Source organism: Rhinoderma darwinii, chromosome 2 (genome assembly GCF_050947455.1).
Source record: "Rhinoderma darwinii isolate aRhiDar2 chromosome 2, aRhiDar2.hap1, whole genome shotgun sequence".
NCBI lineage: Eukaryota > Metazoa > Chordata > Amphibia > Anura > Rhinodermatidae > Rhinoderma > Rhinoderma darwinii.
In genome coordinates, this window is record NC_134688.1 from 53,794,249 (window position 1) to 53,816,715 (window position 22,467).

General features: G+C 44.1%; 1 long non-coding RNA gene across 3 annotated transcripts in view; it reads right to left on the minus strand.

Annotated features, from left to right (window-relative positions):
* Positions 1-22,198, minus strand: part of LOC142740552 (uncharacterized) — a 124,166-nt gene extending 101,968 nt beyond the window's left edge. For 2 of the 3 annotated variants that reach the window (XR_012880770.1, XR_012880769.1), the window contains exons 1-4: positions 22,127-22,198; positions 20,753-20,819; positions 19,872-19,936; positions 19,293-19,424 (exon numbers count right to left, since the gene is read on the minus strand). This is a non-coding gene — a long non-coding RNA (uncharacterized LOC142740552). Of the gene's footprint in view, positions 1-18,411; positions 18,461-19,292; positions 19,425-19,871; positions 19,937-20,752; positions 20,820-22,126 lie in introns of those variants that run through there. The other variant, XR_012880771.1, reaches the window with a different exon arrangement.
* Positions 22,199-22,467: the final 269 nt, after the last annotated feature.

The window sequence follows — 22,467 nt, forward strand, 5'->3', positions numbered from 1 at the left end:
ATTAATTTAGACATAATATTGTCTTAGTGTGCCAATCTAGGGGACTTTGGCACAACGTCATCATTTTTTCATCTAACATTGTTTTTAATAATTATTCAATAAAGTATTTTTTATTTTTAACATTGATGTAACACACTACTTTTCCCACTCCCCGTTCCTTTGTTCATATATCGATAATTGGTGGTGTACACCTAGTGTGAATTACTCCAACATATTATATATAAAATTGTAAGAGGGTAATACCTATCTAAATATATCACGGAGATAGTGGTCCCCTAAGTCCCTAGAAATGAATGGACCGCTGGCCACTTCGGCTGACTTTCAGTCCCCAGTTCTCATCTCTGGGGGCCCCAGTGGTCGGACCCCCAGCGATCACATATATATCCCCTATCCTGTGGATAGGGGATACATGTGTTTGTGCGGAAAACCCTTTTAATTTGTAATATATGACATTTCAGAAGTTCATTGATGTCTAGTTTCTATTGCATCGCAGGGAAGAAGACAGAAGACTGCTGGAGGTAAGTTTAATATTTTTTATTTTTCAAATTACTAACTTTATTTTTATTTTTTTTGTTTTGCAGGTTCCGCTGGACCGTTTTAACTAGGGCGTAGATTCGTTGTACTACTTCGATGATCTACATATTTTTTTTATGTGGGGAAGTTCTTATTTCAATAAAAAAATAAATTCTTACGTGTCTGTTTTCTTTAATACTTTAATAGTGCCTTAGTAATGGCAGCAGTCTGATTGACAACGTCCATTACTAAGGTGGGGCTTAATGTTTGCTAGTAAAATGGCTGCAACTAACCCCCCATTATTACCCCTGTACCCACCGCCACCAGGGGTGCTGGGAAGAGCCGGGTGCGATCCAGTACCAGACCAACTGTAGTGATGGTCGGGCACTGGGCAGCAGCAGGCTGGTATTATGAGGCTGGAAAGGGCCAAAAACCTTGGCCTTTCCCACCCTTGTAATGCTAGGCTGCTGCTGTGTTGTATCTGGCTGGTTAGGGAAAATGGGGGGGACCCCAGGTCGATTTAAAAAAAAAAAAGAAAACAACATTGCTTTCCCCCCATTTTCCTAACCAGCCAGATACAACACAGCAGCAGCAGGCTAGCATTACTAGGGTGGGAAGGGCCACAGTTTCTGGCCTTTCATAGCCTAATAATATCAGCCTGCGGCAACCCCAGTGTCCGGCCATCACTACAGATGGTCGGGTACTGGATCGTACCCGCTTCTTCCCGACACCCCTGGTGGTGATGGGCACCAGGGTAATATAGGGGGTTAGTTGCAGCCTTTTTACTGGCTCACACTAAGCCCCGCCTTAGTAATGGACGCAGTCAATCAGACAACTGCCATTACCAAGGCGCTAATAAAGGATTAAAAAAAACAAACACATAAGAAAATATTTTTTTTATTGAAATAAGAACTCCCCCACACAACCCTCTTTGACCATTTTATTTTTAAAAAAACGGAGATCATCGCGGTAGTCCAAATGGTCCAGCGGAACCTGCAAAACAAAATAATAAGGTTCGTAATATGAAGAATAAAAATACTTCTCCTCACCTCTAGCGACTTCTGTCTTCTTCCCTTCGCTGCGATATATACTAGACGTCAATGAAAAATAATTCCCCTTCATGTAACTCTGCTACCTGTCAGCTGAAAAGTCATCCACCACAGGGAAAAAAATGTCCCCACCATGTCTGATTGCCCAGTGTTTCTTTGTGGTACTCCGCCATGGGCAAACATTTTTCCCTCTGGCAGATGATTTTTCCATTGACAGGTAGCAGAGTTATACAACAGGAAAACCAATTCCCCATCATGTAACTCTGCTACCTGTTAACTGAAAAGTCATCCACCACAGGGTCTCCCTCTTGACTTTCATTGTTCTCAGCCTTTTGGTTTGTCCTGCAGCTGCTGCCGTGATGAGCAAATGTTATACCCAAGATAGGAAAAGTAACATAAAGACGATATAACCGGATCCATAATATCTGTAATATCCAGACAGTCCAGAGATCCGCAGTGACAATGTACGCGTGTTATTTGCAGAAGCATCTGGCCGTGATTTGATGTGTCTATGCGGGATATTGGGCGTGGTTAGGGGGCGTGGCTTAAAAATGTCCCTCTTTTCCGAATTCAAAAGTTGGGAGGTATGCATCAGGGTATATGTAAGCTGTGCGGAGTACATCAGGTCATAATAGGATGATGTAATAATGGATGTAATAATGGGGAGAATGAATAATCCATGGATTGGTGTGGTACGCTTTGAACCAATCCTTTATACACAGGCCGGGTTTATTGGGTATTATACAAAATATCTGCGCTCCAGTGTTGCCTAATGTTTGACTTCTTCATTAGCCCTATAAGCCACACAAGGCCCTAAAGTTTCCTCATCTCCGCTGCATCTACAGGGTCCACCTGTGGGGTCCAGCAAATGACTGTAGTTTCTATTGGTACCACTTTGCGTTACTTGCAACTTTTTGATCACTTTTTATTACATTTTTTTTGAGACAAGATGACGAAAAAAGAAAATGCTGTCATTTATTAAAAATTTGTACGGTGTTCACCGTGCGCTAAAAATAATGTGAAATTTTTATAGATCAGGCCGTTCCGAACGCGGCGATACCTATTATGTATCGTTTTTTTTTCAGTGATTGGTGAGGATCACCTATCTCACAGGGATGTATTAGGTCAGGGAGACCACATTGGTGTGCACCACCAAGCAAAGCTAAATTGAGTCAGGAATTGGGGAAGTCAAACACAAACATTTAATACAATACCTCACTACATCATTTGTGGCCAAGGGTATGTGAGTTTGCGGGTCACTCACACATACCAGTTTGCACCATTGGATTTTAAACAATTTTAATGCAGATCAATAAAAGTTAATTATTAATTTACCCACAGACCACATTCTTTCCCCCTTCCCCAATTCCTGACTCAATTTAGTTTTTTTTTCATGTTTTCATTTTTTTTCTAATAATAAAGGAGTTGATCAGGGAGACAGGGCAAGTGTTGTTTTTATTATTTATTTATTATTTATATATTTTTCTTTCACATTTTTTTTACAATTTTTTACTTTTTCTTTTACACTGACCTGGGAGCATGAAGATCTGGTCTTCTGATCCCCGATACAATACAATACTTATGTAGTGCAGTGTATTGTAACTGTCATTCATCAACTGACAGTTAGCGTATTAGGTCCTGCCATACCTGGGCAACCAGGAAGCCTAGCAACGGCTTCCTGGTAACCCGGGGTTACAGAGGGAGCTCCCTCCCTCTGTAAACCACTTCAATGCGGCGGACGTCATTGACAGCCGCATTGAAGGGGTTAAATTGCTGCGATCGGCGGTAACAGCCATTGCAGCCATCGCAGCGGCATGTCAGCTGTGTATAACAGCTGACAGCCGCTGAAGATAAAGCGCGCACAGCTCCTGTGCTCGCTTTATCTGCAGGGCGTGACTATACGCCCGTGTGCGGGAACTCACTTGGTTTCTGGACGTACAGTCACGCCCAATCGCGGGAAGGGGTTAAGAACTTTAAGGTGTAAACCATCTGATCCCGGGGCCTTGTGTACATTTATTTTGTTTAATTTAGCTTGCACCATCTCTACATTCATCAAATTCAGTATATTAACCCCTTCCCGACATTTGCCGTACATGTACGTCATGGAAAGCATTGACTTCCCGCATCTTGCCGTACATGTACGCCGAATGTTTGGGACCGGCTCAGAAGCTGAGCCGGTGCCATCATCACCGGATCTCAGCTGTATCTTACAGCTGACATCCGGCTGTAACGGCGGGGACGGAAATTAGCTTCGATCCCCGCCATTAACCCCTTAAGTGCAGCGCTCAAACGCGATCGCTGCACTTAAGGTGTTTGCCACTCATCGGAACCCCAGTAATGAAATTGCCGGGGTTCCGGTGGCTGCAATGGCAACCGGAGGCCTAATACTGGCCTCCCGGTCTGCCTAGCACCGAAGCCGGTCAAGATCCGCCCGGCGGCGGAGCCTGATCGGCTTCCGTAGCTGCCGGCAAGATAGCGCCGGGTCAGGAGCTGATCCGGCGTCATCAGCGGTGGAAGTCAGCTGTACTGTACAGCTGACATCCACCTGTAACGGCAGGAACCGGAGCTAGCTCCGATCCCTGCCATTAACCCCTTCGATGCAGCAATCGAAAGCGATTGCTGCATCGTAGCGGTTACTAGCAGATCGCCAGCCCTGACAGGCAATCAGGACTGGCGACTGCTGTTATGGCAACAGGAGACACAATGGTCTCCTGCTCTGCCATTACGGAAGCCGATTTAGGCCCCGCCGGGAGGCGAAGCCTAATCGGCTTGCTGTCAGTGAATGACTGACAGATCTAATACATTGCACTACATAGGTAGTGCAATGTATTAGAAAAAAAAAAATATGACCGTTGGACCTTCAAGTCCCCTAGTGGGACTTGAGAAAAAGTGTAAAAAAAGTATAAAAAAGTGTAAAAAAAAGTGCAAATAATATAAGTTTGAAAACAATAAAAGTTTCAAGTAATCAAATAAAACACAATCCCCCTTTTACTCTTATCAAGTCCTTTATTATTGAAAAATAATAATAAACCATATGTATTTGGTATCGCCGCGACCGTAACGACCTGAGGTATCAAAATATTATATTATTTATTGCACGCGGTGAACAGCGTAAAAAAAAACGTAAAAAACGTTACCAGAGTTTCTGTTTTTTAGTCACTTTGCCCTACAAATGTTAGAATAAAAAGTGATCAAAAAGTCGCACGTATCCAAAAATGGTACCTATAAAAACTATAGCTCGTCCCGCAAAAAACAAGCCCTCATACACCTCCGTCGACAAAAAAAATAAAAAGTTATGGTTCTCATAACTTGGCGACAGAAAAAAAATACATTCTTTTTACAAAAGTAATTTTATTGTGCAAAAAGTTGTAAAACATAAAAAAGTGCTATAAATTAGGTATCGCCGGAATCGTACTGACCCGCAGAATAAAGTTAATACGTAATTTATAACGCATGGTGAACGCTGTATAAAAAAACCCGAAAAAAGCTGTGCCAGAATTGCGTTTTTTTGTTTACCTGGCATCCCAAAAAATAGTATAAAAGGTGATCAAAAAGTTGCATGTACCCCAAAATGGTACCAATAATAACTACAGCTCGTCCCGCAACAAACCAGCCCTCATACCGCTACGTCTATGAAAAATAAAATGAGTTATGGCTCCAATAAGTCAGGAAATAAAAAAATATGCAGTTGTGTCCGAGGGGAACATTTCTTCTGTTTGAAGAGGCGATTTATCAAGGACCTAAAATTAGGGAACCAGGAAAGGGAGGGCCCAAACATATCCGCTGGAAGCGACGGTGCCCGTATTACACCAGGACAACACTTCCTAGCAAAATTCCCCAAACTACAAAGGCGCGGAGTGTGGACCAAAAGGGGGATAAGAAAGGACGCCATTTATCAGTGCGACACTGGCCTGTGCGGAAATGATTGTGTCACAGCGTAACACACATCTATGGATTATTTTATTGTTTTTTTTTACCCCATTATTATACCACCTGACTATGCCCCTTATATACTCCGCCCGGCTTACATATGCCCTACATTATAAACGGAAACACCAGTAAGACTCCAAACAAAACTACTACCAAGCAAAATCCACGCTCCAAAAGCCAAATGGCGTTTCCTCCCATCTGAACCCTACAGCGTGCCCAAACAGCAGTTTCCTTCCACATATATGGCACTGTCATACCCGGGAGAACCCTTTTAGCAATTTTTGGGGTGTGTGTCTCCAGTGGCATAAGCTGGGCACGACATATTTGCCACTGAATGGCATATCTAGGGAAAAATATAAATTTTAAATTTGCACCATCCACCGCACATTCATTTATGGAAAAGACCTGTGGGGTGAAAATGCTCACTACACCCCTTAATAAATGCCTTGAGGGGTGCAGTTTCCATAATGGGGTCACTTCCCAGGGGTTTATTTTTATTATTTCACATCTGAGCCTCTGCAGTTGTGAACCAATACTTTGTAAATCGCCAAATTAGGCCTCAATTTTACATGGTACGCTTTAACTCCTGAGCCTGGTCGACTGTCCAGGCAAGAGATTAGGGCCACATGTAGGGTGTTTCTAAAACCAGGAAACCCAGCATAATAATTAGAGAGCTGTCTTGTTATGGTGGCACAAGCCGGGTACCACATATTGTCCACATATCTGTGGAAAAAATCCCATTTTCACTCTGCAACATCGAGTTCACACTAATTTCTACAAAACATCTGCAGGATTAACATGCTCACTACACCCCTAGGTAAATGCATTGAGGGGTGTAGTTTCCAAAATTGGGTCACTTCTGGGGGGTTTCCACTGTTTTGGGCCCACAGGCGCCCAGAAACCAATCCAGCAACATCTGCACTCCAAATGGCGGTCCTTCCCTTCTGAGTCCTGCCGTGTGCCCAAACAGCAGTTTATGACCACATATGGGGTATTGCCGTACTCGGGAGAAATTGCTTTACAAATGTTGGGTTCTTTTTTTTCCTTTATTTGTTGCGAAAATGAAAAAAATTGCGCTAAAGCTACGTCTTATTGAAGAAAAAGGATTGTTTTTATTTTCACTGCCCAATTCTAATAAATTCTATGAAACATCTGTGGGGTCAAAATGCTCACTACGCCCCTAGATGAATTCCTCAAGAGGTGTAGTTTCCTAAATGGTGTCACTTTTTGGGCGTTTTCATTGTTTTTTCCCCTCAGGGGCTTTGCAAATGTGACATGGCCGCCGCAACCCATTCCTGCTCAATGTGATCTCCAAAAGCCAAATAGCGCTCTTTCCCTTCTAAGCCAAGCCGTGTCTCCAAACAGCCGTTTATTACCACATGTGGGGCATTGTTTTACTCGGGAGAAATTGCTTTACAAATTTTGTGGTGCTTTTTCTCCTTCAGTCCTTCTGGAAATTAGTAAAAATAAGCTAAACCTACATTTTCTTTGAAAAAATGTTGATTTTTATTTTCAGGGCCTACTTCCAATAATTTCTGCAAAAAACCTGTGGGGTCAAATCGCTCACTATACCCCTAGATAATTTCCTCAATGGGTGTAGTCTCCAAAATGGGGTCACTTGTGGGGGGTTTCCACTGTTTTGTCTCCTCAGGGACTTCGTAAATGTGACATGGCCTCCGCAAACCATTCCTGCTAAATTTGAACTCCAAAAGCCAAATAGCGCTCTTTCCCTTCTCAGCCCTGCCGTGTCTCCAAACAACCGTTTATTACCACATGTGGGGTATTGTTTTACTCGGGAGAGATTGGTTTACAAATTTTACGGTGCTTTTTCTCCTTCAGTCCTTGTGGAAATGAGAAAAAATTAGCTAAACCTACATTTTCTTTGAAAAAATTTAGATTGTAATTTTCAGGGCCTATTTCCAATAATTTATGCAAAAAACCTGTTGGGTCAAAACGCTCACTATACCCCTAGATAATTTCCTCAATGGGTGTAGTTTCCAAAATGGGGTCACTTGTGGGGGGTTTCCACTGTTTTGTCCCCTCAGGGGCTTTGTAAATGTGACATGGCCTCCGCAAACCATTCCTGCTAAACTTGAGCTCCAAAAGCCAAATAGCGCTCTTTCCCTTCTCAGCCCTGCCGTGTCTCCAAACAACCGTTTATTACCACATGTGGGGTAGTGTTTTACTCGGGAGAAATTGCTTTACAAATTTTACGGTGCTTTTTCTCCTTTAGTCCTTGTGGAAATGAGAAAAAAAATCGCTAAACCTACATTTTCTTTGAAGAAATGTTGATTTTAATTTTCACGGCCTACTTCCAATAATTTCTGTAAAAAACCTGTGCGGTCAAAATGCTCACTGTACCCCTAGATAATTTCCTTGAGGTGTATAGTTTCCCAGATGGGGTCACTTTTGGGGGATTTTGACTGTTTTGGCACCGCAAGAGCCCTTCAAACCTGACATGGTGCCTAAAATTTATTCTAACAAAAATAAGGCCCCAAAATCCACTAGGTGTTCCTTTGCTTCTGAGGCCGGTGCTTCAGTCCAGTAGCATGCTAGGGCCACATGTGGGATATTTCCTAAAACTGCAGAAACTGGGCAACAAATATTGAGTTGCATTTCTCTGGTAAAACCTTCTGTGTTATAAAAAAAATTGTACTAAAAATTTATTTCTGCAAAAAAATATGAAATTTGTAAATTTCACCTCTACTTTGCTTTAATTCCTGTGACATGTGTAAAGGGTTAAGACATTTTCTAAATGCTGTTTTGAATACTTTGAGGGGTGAAGTTTTTAAAATGGGGTGACTTTTTGGGGGTTTCTAATATATAAGGCCCTCAAAGCCACTTCAGAACTGAACTGGCCCCTGTAAAAATGGCCTTTTGAAATTTTCATGAAAATGTGAGAAATTGCTGCTAAAGTTCTAAGCCTTGTAACGTCATAGAAAAATAAAAGGATGTTCAAAAAACGATGCCAATCTAAAGTAGACATATGGGGGATGTTAATTAGCAACAATTTTGTGTTGTATAACTGCCTGTCTTACAAGCAGATACATTTAAATTGAGAAAAATGCTAATTTTTGCAATTTTTCACTAAATTTTTGTGTTTTTCACAATTAAATACTGAACATATCGAGCAAATTTTGACAGTAACTTAAAGTCCAATGTGTCACGAGAAAACAATCTCAGAATCGCTTGGATAGGTGAAAGCATTCCGGAGTTATTACCACATAAAGTGACACATGTCAGATTTGAAATATGAGGCTCGGTCAGGAAGGTCAAAAGTGGCTAAAGAGGGAAGGGGTTAACTGATATATTAACAACATTTGCTCTTTCTTCTGTTGTATATACAGAACTAAAGAACCCATTTAGTAACTCTGCCTTCTCTTGATCCCCTGTGACCAACTCCCCATTACCACTATCTAGGGGTCCTACATGTTCAGACCTTGGCTTTTTTGCATTTATATACTTGAAGAATTTTTTGGGATTTATTTTACTATCCTTGGCCACCTGCCTTTTATTTTGTATTTTTGCTGATTTTATTACCTTTTTACAACTTTTATTAAGCTGTTTATAATTTACAAAGGCTACAGCTGTACCCTCAGATTTCTATTTTTCAAATGCCCTTTTTTTGTCATGTATTGCCTTTTTTACAGAAGTTGATTCCCCTTGATTAAGGGACAGCAGTGAAGCAGCTGCAGAGAATGTTCGGCCCGGTTCTTCAAACACTGTACAGAAAGTCTCTAGAAACAGTTGTAAATCAGAGCATTCCGGACCCTCTCGTTCCAATATGGGGTTCGCTCATGCCAGGGCTTTGCCAGAGAGGAGGGAGATAATAAAAGCGATATTGGCCTCATCAGAGGGGAAGAGATGAGTTTGTAACTTGAAGTGGATCGTACACTGGTTGATGAAGCCGCTACAGGTTTTAAGATTCCCATCATAGCGGGGAGGTGGAGGCAATGAAATTGCAGAATCAGGACAGGCAGTAGGGTTAGACGGTGGTGGAGTAGCAGAAGCAGCCATAGGAGGAACAGAAGGAAGATCCAAACAGGTAATTATGGAGTTTACAGCCTGTAGGAGCTGATTCTGGCGTGCACGGAGGTCACGCATGTCCGCTTGCAACATCTGAATTGCGGTTTTCGGTTGACCAGTGGGACCCATTGCCCGAGCGTACTGTTATGACTATGGGGTATGTACCGGAATATGTACCGGAGTAGCAGCTGGCCAAGCAATATTCAAAGATAGTCTTTAGGACAAGTGTACCTGGATAGATTTGGCAGACACTTGGCTTGGCAGACACTTGGCACAGATGACTCGACTCCGACATTAGACTTCGCACTGGAACAAACATAATTACTGGATACAGGATACGGGAACACAGGATACAGGATACAACTAAGGGACCATTTGTAAACGAACATGGGAAGACACAACAATGATCAGGCATTGTGGAAATGGGCAGAGTCCTTTTTATAATCCAGGGTGCGTTGGGATTGGGCAGGGAGTATTTTACAGATGCGTGCGCTGGTCCTTTAGAGACACCCTAGGAGAAACAGTGGAGCAGTGCAACCGCGTGTGCTGGCCTCTCTGGGAAGGGAGACACCGGCTAGAGTTCATTGGTCTGCGGCCACTGTAGGGTAAGTGATGCCGGTAATGGCGGTCCGCAACCATGGCGATTACAGTACTGATCTTTGGTTTGGTTCTGTATTTATGTACTGATCTTGGTTCTGGTTCTGTATTTATGTATTGATCTTTGTTCTGGTGCTGTATTTATGTACTGAGCTTGGTTCTGGTGCTTTATTTATGTACTGAGCTTGGTTCTTGTGCTGTATTCATGTACTGGGCTTGGTTCTTGTGCTGTATTCATGTACTGAACTTAAATTTATCACCGTATGTATGCATTATGCTTGAATCTGATATTGTATTTGTACACAAAATTTTTGTATTTGGGGGTCGTCTTAACTAGCTAAGTGATTTGCTGTGGCATGCTATGCACGCCACATTGCTCTCCACCGTTCTCACAGTGCACTAAATAAGCTGAGCACTACTGTACTGAATGTGCACATACAGTTCTATACGTAATAGGTCAATTTAATATAATTACTGTGGGTAGGTATGTATGCTATATATATTAGTAATTATATAAATAGGAGCAGATTTACTAATATAATCATAGGCAGTTCAAACTTAGACAAGACAGTCAGAAAACATGCCAAATGTATCAAAGTGGTTCATTCTGCATGATAAATTTGGCGCATTTAGCTAGACATGCTGGACACTTTTCTCTTCCTAACACCTCCTCTTAGTTGGCTTAATTTACGCCAGTTATTTTGCACCAAAATCTTGGTGCCCGTTGTTGCATTTTTAACCACGCCCGTTTTGATAGATCATGTCCCTTGCTGAGAATGTAAAAAAAGTGTCTAAAACAGTTAATAAATGTGTCCCACGGCATGTACTCCAGAACTCCGGATCATTTTGAATAGTAAATTTGCCCCATATGCTGGACAGGGAGTCACACAGGCTTGGAAAGTTTATAGAATATTAGTCATACATAGAAACATATTTATTTAAAAGTCAACATTAATATATGGTGCATTTGGAATATCGTAATTGTTTTATTCGAGAATTTTTTTATTAGATTATTTGAGTAGGAATAATGTTCCACGATGCACTATACTATTCTATACAGCGTTCTTCCTTATAATTAAATACAACATCCTCCATTATTATTACTGTTTTTACTGCGTCGTCCCTTATTAGGGCGGGTTCACACATGGCGGAATTGCACTTAAATTCCGCTGCGGACACTCCGCAGCGTTAATCCGCAGCGGAGCCGTTTCTACATTGACTTTCACTTTAATTTAGCAGTGTTCGTTTACACGATGCGTACAATTCCGCTGCGGAGCATAGGCTGCGGAGCGGAATTTGGTGTCCGCAGCATGCTCTGTCTGTTGCGGAGCAGTGGCGGACTCATGGCGGAATTTCTCCATTGACTTCAATGGAGATTCAAAGTTCCGCAATGAAGTCCGCAGCTGTCATGCACATGTCATGTGTGCTGCGGATGCGTCTTGCTTTTTTTACTTGACATTTCTTCATTCTGGCTGGACCTATGTATTTCTAGGTCTACAGCCAGACTGAGGAAGTCAATGGGGCTCCCGTAATGACGGGAGCGTTGCTAGGAGACGTCAGTAAATAGTCACTGTCCAGGGTGCTGAAAGAGTTAAGCGATCGGCAGTAACTGTTTCTGCACCCGGGACAGTGACTACCGATCTCAATATACATGTATCTGTAAAAAAACATATAAGTTCATACTTACCGAGAACTCCCTGTTTCTGTCTCCAGTCCGGCCTCCCAGGATGACGTTTCAGTGTAAGTGACGGCTGCAGCCAATCACAGGCCAAGCACAGGCTGCAGCGGTCACATGGACTGGCGCGTCATCCAGGGAGGTCGGGCTGGATGCCGAAGGAGGGACGCGTCATAAAGACAACGGGCGGTAAGTATGAATTTCTTTTACTTTCACTAGGGAAAGTGCTGTCCCTTCTCTCTATCCTGCACTGATAGGGAGAAGGGAAGCACTTTTCCCGCAGTCCGCAGCAGCTAGTCCGCATCAATTTTCTGCACATTTTGTGCAGATCCGCAGCCGTAATCCGCAACCCGGATTAGGTGCGGCATTGATGCGGACAGTTGCGGAGGAATTCCGCCATGTGTGGTCATGCCCTTATATACAGTCCTCTATTTTTATTTATTTTACACTACGTCTGTTTGTTATATAAAGCAACTAATGTCTGTACGTCTATAGGCGATTTGGTGCGTGGTCTGTATTCCTTTTTGGGTGTGTTGCATTGGATAGATTTGTAATTAAAATACCATAGGTTGTAGGCCTGGTCTATGTAAATAGGCAGGGCTTACATTTTTTTTTGCAACTGGCCTACTTTGCCCCCACCAATTATCACTTTTTAAACCATCTTCTACCGTGCTTGCAGGTAGTTAACAGATCAAGATCGATGTCTAGCCAATATATACCATGCTCTTTGAACTGTCCATTGCATCTAAAATCCTTGTTCTGCACCATCAGGCAACTAAACCCGCTTCTGCCGTGCCCGCCTGCACCAGCTGGCTCCCTACCTAGGTAGCCATTGTACACCCTGACCAATCTTCGTGACTCCCCCGACCACCACTATCAAACAGATGTACTGCTAACAGAAGAAAATATGGTCCTGCAATGCACTTGACAATGTGAGGACTTTATTCTAAAAACATTTCATAAACCACCCGGCCTGGTGAAGTGATCATACAAGACTCCTTGCACATTTCGAACGCCAACTGTGTTCTTCGCCAACAAATATATGCCATCTCCTCCGAACAGTCTATTACATCTCAAACCAGGTCCTTATGTTGCATTACTTGTGGACGCTATATTCGTGCCGATATCCTTCCACTGCTTCCCGCTTGAGTCCTGTTTGCACAAAAACATTCTGCCAGTATCCATTGTCACCCATACCTGCAACCTATACCTGGGTAATGCAACTCACTCAACTCCTTGTCTATTGCATCGTTTACTGGTGATTCTTTTAGATGCCACAGATGTTGTATTGTTCTATACCTACCAGCCTTCTTTCCGGGCACCATCAGTTTTTATTGACACTTCATCAAAAAAGGGGGCTTTGCACCAGCATCATAATACTGCACTACTCAAAAAAATCCCTTCACCCAATCCCTACTAACCTCCTATGCTTCTTTTTCACTTGACAAGTAACTGCAGCAGCCGCCAGCACCCTCATTCCCATCTCCCTGAAGCCCCTACATATACTTTTACTGGGCCTTGATGTGTCCCAACCTTGCCTAAAATCCCCCTACACTGCTCCACGCCTAATCCCCTCACCTAATTACCTTTACTCCACCCCTTGTCCCCTCACACAATTACCTTACACCTATTTTCAGGCCCAAAGCGGGCCATATGGCTACTCCATTGTGGACAAAGAATCCCTTTAACTGCACTATGTCTACCATGCTATCCAAAGTTCCCAACTACTAACCTTTTCTGGGGGCCACGTGGCCCTTCTTATCATTCCTTATGGGTATTTTGCCCGCTCGTGACTTTCAGTGTAGAGAGCTACTAGCGGGTACTGTACATAGTAACTGTCACGGGCACAGGGTATGTGGACCCACTAGGCCGCTCCGCCGCAGTGGGGAGGCAGCTGACCAGGTCACAGTCTAAGCAGAAGTAAATGGCAGACAGTATGCTTGGGTACCTGAAATAGTCCGGGTGGTGGCTGTGGCTTCAGCATGGATGGAGGCAGGTGCGGCAAGTGGCGCCAGACGTGGCGGGCAGTATCCGATGACACTTGACGTGGCAGATGGCACTTGACGTGGCAGATGGCACATGAAGTGGCAGATGGCACTTGACGTGGCAGAAGACACTTGACGTGGCAGATGGCATTTGACGTGGCAGAAGACACTTGACGTGGCAGATGGCACTTGACATGGCAGATGGCACTTGACGTGGCAGATGCCACTTGACGTGGCAGAAGACACTTGAACGCGGGTAGGCACAGGAACAACACGGAATACAGGAACGGTAACAGGGCATGGGTAACAGCTGGAACGGGAGACACTACGGAACCATTTGCGAGACAGACTGGGAAAGACTAACAACGCTCAGGCAAGGATTAGAAGGCCAGGGGCCTTCTTATAGACCAGGAAATCGTGGCAGTTGATGGTGATGACAATTTCCTAATTGCGCGCGCTGGCCCTTTAAGGCCGGGCGCGAGCGTGCGTGCGCACCCTACGGGATCTAGCCGAACGGAGCGGAAGTGAGCGCTGGCATCTCCTAGGAGGGAGACGGAGGCCAGCGCTCACAGATCCATGGCTGCGGGCGTCGGGAGGTGAGTAAACTCGACGGCCCGCAGCCATGGGCGCTACAGTATCCCCCCTCTTACGCCCCCTCTTCTTTGGGCCAGAGTGAGAGAGGAACTTTTTAATAAGAGCAGGAGCACTGAGGTTCTCTTCTGGCTCCCAGGACCTCTCCTCAGGACCAAACCCTCTCTAGTCCACCAAATAGAAAGTCCTTCCTCCTACTCTCTTGCGGTCCAGGATCTCCTTTACCTCAAATACATCAGAAGGACCGCTGGGAGCAACTGTGGAACTAGAGGTCTTGCTGTAGCGGTTCAGGACCACTGGTTTCAGGAGGGACACATGGAAGGAGTTAGGGATTCTGAGGGTAGGAGGCAGCCGCAGCTTATAGGAGACAGGGTTAAATTGTTGCAGGACCTCGAAAGGACCAAGGAACCTGGGAGCGAACTTGTATGAGGGCACCCTCAAGCAAATGTTCCGAGAGGACAGCCAGACTTTAGTCCCCGGAAGATACTGAGGCGGCTCTCTTCTCCTAGTATCTGCCTTTCGCTTCATGCGTTCGACCACCAGCAAAATAGAGGACCGGGTCTGTTGCCAGATTTGCAGGAAGTCCCCATATGCAGAGTCAGAAGCGGGTACCTGAGATGAAGTCGACACAGGAAGAGTGTATGACCTGAACTGTGGTCTTAGGCTGGCCAGCGGGTTCCATGGCCTGAGCATACTGTCACAATCTAGGGAACATATGTAGCTGACTTTAGCTTGACTAATAACGCATTAAATACACAGTGGAAAGATCCCTTATCTTGACCTTTTCAATGACTTCTCAATGGTTATTTTTGTGTGATATCACGCTGCAACAAGTTATCAGAGTCAAGTTAAAGATGGCTACATCCGTATGTGGACCCACTAGGCCGTGGGCTCCGGCTCAGATAGGGCTAGGTGTGGCAGGTTGCGCCAGACGAAGCGGATGGCACCAGGAATGGTAGATGACACACAGATGTGGCATATCCAGCCGGCGGTACCACACGACTGATAAAAGGCAGGCACAGTTAGGAAACAGCAAGGGATACAGGAAATAGGATGCAGGGAACGGGAACTCTGGGATCAAGCAATACTAAGGGACCCTTTGCAATACAAACATGGGAAAAGTACAAACAACGCTCAAGCAAGGAGTGGAAGGGCAGAGACCTTTTTATAATCCAGGGTGCACTGGGGTAGGATAGAAAACTTTTAGGAAGTGCGCACGCTGGCCCTTTAAGGCACTCCTCGCACACTCCAGGAAGGGAAGGCCGCGCCAGCCGTGGTCTCTGGGGAGGTGGCCAGGAAGTTGCGGTCGCGGCCGTTCATCACAGGGTGAGCGACAGAGGTCCGCAGTCATAACACTGAGATTTTTTTTGGTGTTGTATATATGTACTGAGCAGTGGCGTAACTACCGCCATAGCAGCCGTAGCGGCTGCTACGGGGCCCGCGGAATGAGGGGGCCCGCGTTGCCCGCCGGCACGGGCCGACCACCATGGCCGGAGGCTCCGCTGGCAGCCGCTATGGCTGCTACAGCGGGACGCCACTGAACACTACGGCAGAGCAGGGAGGTATCTCCCCGCTCTGCCATTAACTGGTTCCCGACCGCTGGCTGTATTTTTACGGCCAGCGGTCAGGGTCCTTAAAACCCGAACCATAGACTTTTTACGACTCCGGTTTTAACTTACTGACCGCGCGATCGGGCTGCTGAATGTCGGGTCTCCGGCTGTCAGTGACTGCCGGGGACCCTGAGGAGAGGATAGAAACAGCTTTCGCTGCCAGCGATCACACATCTATCCCCTATTCTGTGGATAGGGGATACATGTATTTTGTAGGACACACTGTAGTTCACATTTTTTTGGGAGGGGGGACGCTGTATGGCGCTCTCTACAGGGGGGGGGGAACGCTGTATGGCATTCCCTAAAGGGGGGGCTGTATGGCGTTCCCTACAGGGGGCTGTATGGCGTTCCCTACAGGGGGTGGGCTCTATGGCGTTCTCTACAGGGGGGGATGTATGGCGTTCCCTACAAGGGGGGCTGTATGGCGTTCTCTACAGGGGGGGCTGTATGGCGTTCTCTACAGGGGGGGGCTGTATAGCGTTCTCTGCAGGGGGACTGTATGGCGTTCTCTACAGGAGGGCTGTATGGCGTTCTCTACAGGGAGGGCTGTATGGCGTTAGCACTGTCCAATAAATATACAGTAAACAGAAGAAAATACGGTCCAGCAATCCTCATGACAATGTGATGACTTTATTAGAAAAACATTTTATAAACCACACGGCATGTTGAAGTGATGATACAAGACTGCTTACGCGCTTCGAAAGCCAACTACATTCTTCGCAAATGTACGCCATCTCCTCCAAACAGTCAATTACATCAGAAGTCCAGTTCTTTGTGCTGCATGACTCGTGGACGCCCTATCCGTGGCGATATCCGGGTCCTTTCCACTGCTTCTCACTTGAGTCCTGTAGGCACAAAAAACATTCTGCAAGTATCCATTGTCATCCGTGCCTGCAGATTCTGCTTTAATGATGCAACTCACTCAACTCCTTGTCTATTTCATCGTTTACTGATGCCTCTTTTAGATGCGACAGATGTATTTTTTTTTATACTTACCAGCCTGCTTCACAGGCACCATCCCTTTTTATTGGCACCTGATCAATAAGGGGGTCCTGCTCCACCACCATAACACTGCAATACTAAACAAAATCTTCCATAGACATCACAAAAACTAGACAAGCCTTTCCTCCCTTATGTTTCCCAACATTTCCTGGGACAAGTGTGTGTGTAGGTAGAAATCAACAAACATGTTTCCTGGCCCCAAACTTTACCCCCTCTTTCCAGTAAAGAATTGGCTTTCGGTATCACGCCTCCTCGCTTTTACCTTTTTACTTTATCCTGCGTAAACATTTTTTTCAGCATCTTAAACGTCTTGCCCATTAGCCCATCTATCCCCAACATCAGACCACTTATTATCATCTGACAGATCAGAATCAGACTCAACCAGCTACTGTTGCCTTCTTCTGCTTCTCTTTACATCCAGATGCGCTGCTCCTGTAATTCCAAACATTGTGCCAGTACCCCGTGTTCTAAACATTTTGGCAACCACAAGGTGTCCCTCTCCCATGTTGAGATTATGAGGCCCTACTGGGATATTGCTGCCTTCATCGACCCTGGATCCCTGCGCAAGGATCCTGGCACTTGGCCCATCATCGTGCCATGTTCCCTAAAATTTTTGCTTGAATGATACCATTGAGGATACCTGCCTTGCTTCCTTGATGCCATTTGCTCCAAACAATCCAGTACACCCCAAGTCCAGGTCCTTGTGCTGCATGACTTGTGGGGGCTCTATACATGGCAATAACCTGGCACCTTCCATTGCTTTCCGCTTGAGTGCTGTAAATATAAAAACATTCTGCCAGTGTCCATTATCACCTATGCCTGCAGATTATGACTGTGTAATGAAACTCACTTAAGTCCTTGTCTATTGCATGCAGGCCTTGACACATCGCAAATGTTCTTGGCAGACCAAAGCTGTCTAAAATCCCCCTACACTCCCTCACCCAATTACCTTACACCTACGTTCAGTCCCAAACCGAGCCATGTGGCCAGCATTTTGGACAAAGATACCCCTAACTTACATTATGCCTATTCCTACCAACTATCCAAGGTTCCCCACTGCTACGCCTTTCTTGGCATTTTGCCCGCTCATTACTTTTTCAATGTACAGAGCTACTGGTGGATACTGTATATAGTAACTAATGATGGACATACCGCATATAGATGAAATATTACTTCAGAGAGTCCCCCTGGCAGTAGGCAGCCGATCTCAAGAAATTCTGGAACAAAAAGTATAAACTGTGAAGATATTATGACGTGCGCTTAGTATGGTTCATCATATCAACAAATATATGTTCAGCCTATTGAAAACATCAGGGAGATTGTTCCCACAGTCTTGTCATGTGTCTCTATAGGAACATTCTGGATGACATCACATTATAGAATTTCTATAGGTTGTTATTTGCTATAATACTTACATATATACAGTGGATCTCCTAGCATGTCGGCTGTCACTGGTGCCACATATTCAGATGTTATAAATGTCTGTAAAATACATAATGGGTTTAATGCACATACATAAAATAACCCCATATCTATAATGAATAATAATATATTTACTTTCACACATTTCATTTTCTATCACAGGGCGAGTCCAATGCCCCTCTGCCACACAAATAACACCAGCAGTATAATGGCACATAATAGTTGGAGGACCCTGGTATAGATTTTGTATCAGGGACCAGGAGCTTATTGTTATTCTTCTATATAATCTTATGATTAATGGAAAACTTCTAATTTGTCTTTTGTGGAGTCTTTTGGACTGGAGTAGAGAGAGTAGAAAATGGTAAATTGGATTTCTGGATTCAACAGACAAAATAATTATTAAAGGGGTTTTCTGACAGTTTCATAAACCTTAGTCTAAGCCGCATATGGCTAAAAATAACAAATTGTCCCTACTCATTTTTTAAATTCCCTGTGTCTCCTGCGCTGGTGGTTCTGTTGTCTTTAGTTGCTAGGCCACAGCGGTCATGTCCGTGTGGATGGCATGTCACGTGGCAGCTATTGTGTCACATCCAGGGCCGGCCTTAGGTTTATTGGTGACATGTGCAGTATCTGTGACGTCCTCCCCCTTATGATGCACCATGTAGTGTCCAAATAATTTAATCATACAGTGCCCAAATAACATCACCCAGTCAATAAACTAGTGATTGTATCTTTCTATTTTTTTATATTATAGGTTTGGGCCCTAAATGCCGGATCGGCAGTGTAAGTTGAGGGTGCCCAGGCCATCTATGGTGGTAGTGCCCTCTTCAGTATTGACCAGTAATACACACTATGTGATCATTTAGAGATGCAGTTAATAAAATACACTGACCTTGGACTCTCCTACTGAATACATCCGACTGAATGTAGAACGTTATGTGATGTGAGGTGGAGGGCTCTGCTTAATCTTTGATCTGCCCTCCTGGGACGTGTGGTTATCATTAACTCTTATGAGGAATTAATTCTAGGAGAAAGAAAGACAATGTATTAGGACAAATCTCAATCAATGGCAACATTTCTATCTAGAACCGAGTCCAGTCCCCAACCAGTGTAAAATTACCAAAGGGGTAAATAGGATGACCGGCTGGGGTCCAGGGATTTGGGGTGGCCCACAGCTCTGGAGCTCCATACACCCCTAAAAATTGGACAAACAATAACGGCGCAGGGAGGAAGCAAAATGTCTGACCCGGTTGGTCGTCTATTAGGTGAGTATAATTTTTTATTTTATAGGAGCAAAGGGGGCACTATTAATATGGGGGATAAAAGGACTGAGTCGGGGCTTAGAAAAGGGGGCTTCATTACTGTGGGGCCATACAAAAGGGGCATTCTGACCCAGGACATACAAAAAGTGTCATTCTAACTGTGGAGGGTATTGGTGGATACTGCATATAGTAACTAATAAGAGACGCACCTTGCATTTATGAAATATTGCTTCAGAGAGTCCCCCTGGCAGCAGGCAGCCGATCTTAAGGTGTTCTGGAAAAAACAATAATTGTGTCGTTTTATTTCTCCAGACAGACGTGTGCTCAGTATAGACCACCCAACAATGAAGGAAATGTACATTAGGGCTCATGTACACAGCAACTTCATGTGGACGGACCTGTATGGTGGCGCACAGACTGCAGTACTGGTAATGTAGACACTCTGTGTGCGCTGTGTGCTCCCCCATAAGCCAAATGTGTATTAGGAAATTACATAAATAACAAGTCCCTTATATATTACTAATACCATAATATCTTCTTTATGGAGCATTTCTATAATAATAATAATATAAAGCTGCAGCAAAATTCCCAGCGTTTACTTTTGCTACATGTGGATGAGTTTTTGAGACTGTAACTATTCACCTGTAACACTTGTGAATTTTGCCGCGCAGCAAATCTGCAGCGTCTGAATTCAGCTTTATGGCGTAGAATATAGTACTCAAATACTGCAATCATACAGTGCCCAAATAACACTGCCAGACAAGTATTGTCTGCCACACTGTAATGTAATCCATTATCAAGGAATTGTATCTGCATCCTGAGCAGTGCCCTTTACTTTTTTTACATGAAGAGTGGGATTGAGTGTTCAAGCAATGGGTGCCCCAGACATCAAGACCAGTGGCGCCCCATTCATTAGTGACAGGTGATGCACCCAGTGTAACCGCACAGGTCGCACACCACTAAAACAGGCCCTGGATGAACAACATTGGGGAATTTGTTCCCACAGTCTTGTCATGTGTCTCTATAGGAACATTCTGGATGACATCAGATTATAGAATTTCTATAGGTTGTCATTTGCTATAATACTTACATATATACAGTGTATGTCCTAGCATGTCGGCTGTCACTGGTGCCACATATTCAGATGTCATAAATGTCTGTAAAATACATAATGGAATAAACATAAAATAACCCCATATCCATAATGAATAATAATATATTTACTTTCACACCTTTCATTTTCTATCACAGGACGAGTCAGACATTGAAAACATTTTGTAATGTTAGTGTAAACCTAGGGAACATAACTATAGGGGTGAAGAGGTTGCAGTCACACCCAGGCCCAGGTGTCCATGACTGACATTAGGGGGGGTCACAATGTGGGCAATTTACAAATGCCAATCCCCAATGCCCCCTTCTCCTAGAGGAATCCCGATTTTCGCTGCTAGAAACGCGATGTCAGTGAGAGAAGCACCCAGGCGGAAAGGCAGCTGCTGAGTTGCCCGGCCGCTTCTAAAACACAAGCAGTGGAAGGGAGCCAGCGCAGCGCCCCGTTCCACCTGCTGGAGGGATGCGCCCTATGTAATGGCACAGGTCGCACACCCCTAAGGCCGGCCCTGGCTACTGCTGAGCCTTATTAGGATAATATACGGTAGCTTTTTAAGACTATTTAATTAAATTAAATTAGACATCATATTGAAAACGACTGAGAAGTCACATTCCACATTACTGACAGCTGCAATTCTCAGACAATGGTAAGGGTATGTTCACACACTTAACTAAAAAACGTCTCTAAAATACAGAGCTCTTTTCAAGGGAAAACAGCCTCTGATTTTCAGCCATTTTTTAAACCACAAACATTTTTTGAGGCGTTTTTACCAACGTTCTTGGAGCTGTTTTTCTATTGAGACAATGAAAAACGGCTCCAAAAACGGCCGAAGGAGTGAAATGCACTTCTTTTTACAGGGTGTTTTTTATGCGCCGCTTTATCAAACGCCCACGTAAAATGCACCATCGGAAAAAAAAACTGTTTTTCCCATTGAAATCAATGGGCAGATGTTTGGAGGCGTCTAGCCTCCGTATTTTCGGCTGTTTTTCGGGGTGTTTACGGCCAGGAAAACGGCTGAAAATAGGCCATGTGAACATACTCTGATGTACTGAGTTGTAACTTTAATGAGAAAATATGAAACATTGAAATCTGAATGCAAAATGTTCAGTTGTTACTTGCATTAATAGAAACATTTTACTGGAACTTGAACTGTTTGTCTAAAAAAAAAAAACAACCCCCGACAATCACCAGAAAAAAATCCTTCTACAATCATATAGTTGTGGTGAGGTGTTGGTGTGGTTAGAAATTTCTGCAGTAATGTCCAGTGTGAATCTGGCCTTATATGAGAATTCTAGAGCGTATATATTTCATGTGTCCAGTAACATGTAGAATTAATGATAAAATGCTGCATCTTACCTGTCAATCACACAGTCAATCACAGTCCCGGTCCAGACGTCATTGGCAGAAATTGTAAAAAATATGTAATCCAGCTGCACATAGAACCTAACGGCTAGTACTGCCTATGACATCATCAGTGACATCATAAGCGGCTGCAGTATCTGTTACATCATCTAATTATCTCCTACTGCCTGGATAGACTGTCTGTGCATACACTGGATATAGGCGTTACATGGGACTGCTGTTTATAAACATGGAAGAAAGATACATGTGTGGTTATAGGGGCTACGACTAAGAACATGTAATGTATGAAACGTGTAATCTGTTACTAGATGGATTTTATACTGTAATACAGATGT